Source organism: Bactrocera latifrons, unplaced genomic scaffold (assembly GCF_001853355.1).
Source record: "Bactrocera latifrons isolate USDA-ARS-PBARC rearing strain unplaced genomic scaffold, ASM185335v1 scaffold_74, whole genome shotgun sequence".
Lineage (NCBI taxonomy): Eukaryota > Metazoa > Arthropoda > Insecta > Diptera > Tephritidae > Bactrocera > Bactrocera latifrons.
The window spans coordinates 340563-341196 of record NW_017537423.1 but is presented as its reverse complement, the minus strand read 5'-3'; the positions used below and the strand labels follow the sequence as shown (position 1 = coordinate 341196).

The following is a 634-nucleotide window of genomic DNA, read 5'->3' as shown; positions in this document are numbered from 1 at the left end:
AAAAGATAATTAAATACATTTATTATATATATATATGTACATATTTACCCTACAATTCAGTCATCATGCCATGCACCTAAGCATCATTTTCTTAGTCACACATTTACTAACACAGTAAATCTGCTTCTTCGCCTACCAGCACTTATTTTTAACTTGAATCTCTTTCTAGCACTTTCTTGACACTCATTGGAATTCCTTCGAGCACGCTTGCCACAATTTCTTCCGTTTACAGACAACTGTTAAATGACGTTCGGCAACAACATACGCCAACAGCTGATTATGACAGCCGTCGTAATTATAAAGGTATGTTTGAGCTATTATGATTTGTAACATTCATAATTAAAAATTATATAGTTATGTATGTGTGAGTTTATTTGCATATTATGCATGTTCACATTAATAAGCGAAAATATTACACAAATGCAGCAAAGAAGAAAATTAATTAAAAGCAATAAAATAGAAAAATGCATAATTGACATGCGAGTATGTAGATACGTACATACATATGTATGTACATATGTAGCACTGCATATTTGTGTACCACTTGGAAAATCCACGATTTTAAAGGGAAATACACAGCAGTATATATGTACGGAATTAATATTACAACTTTACAGTGACACACAATAGTATT

General features: G+C 31.2%; 1 protein-coding gene across 1 annotated transcript in view; it reads left to right on the top strand.

Moving 5' to 3' along the window:
• The window catches only part of LOC108976217 (anaphase-promoting complex subunit 7), a 16927-nt gene extending 16678 nt beyond the window's left edge, over window positions 1-249 (top strand). The window contains exon 5 of the mRNA XM_018945165.1: window positions 170-249. The gene's annotated coding sequence lies outside the window, so the exon portion shown is untranslated. The remainder of the gene's footprint in view (window positions 1-169) is intronic.
• The last annotated feature ends 385 nt before the right edge of the window (window positions 250-634 follow it).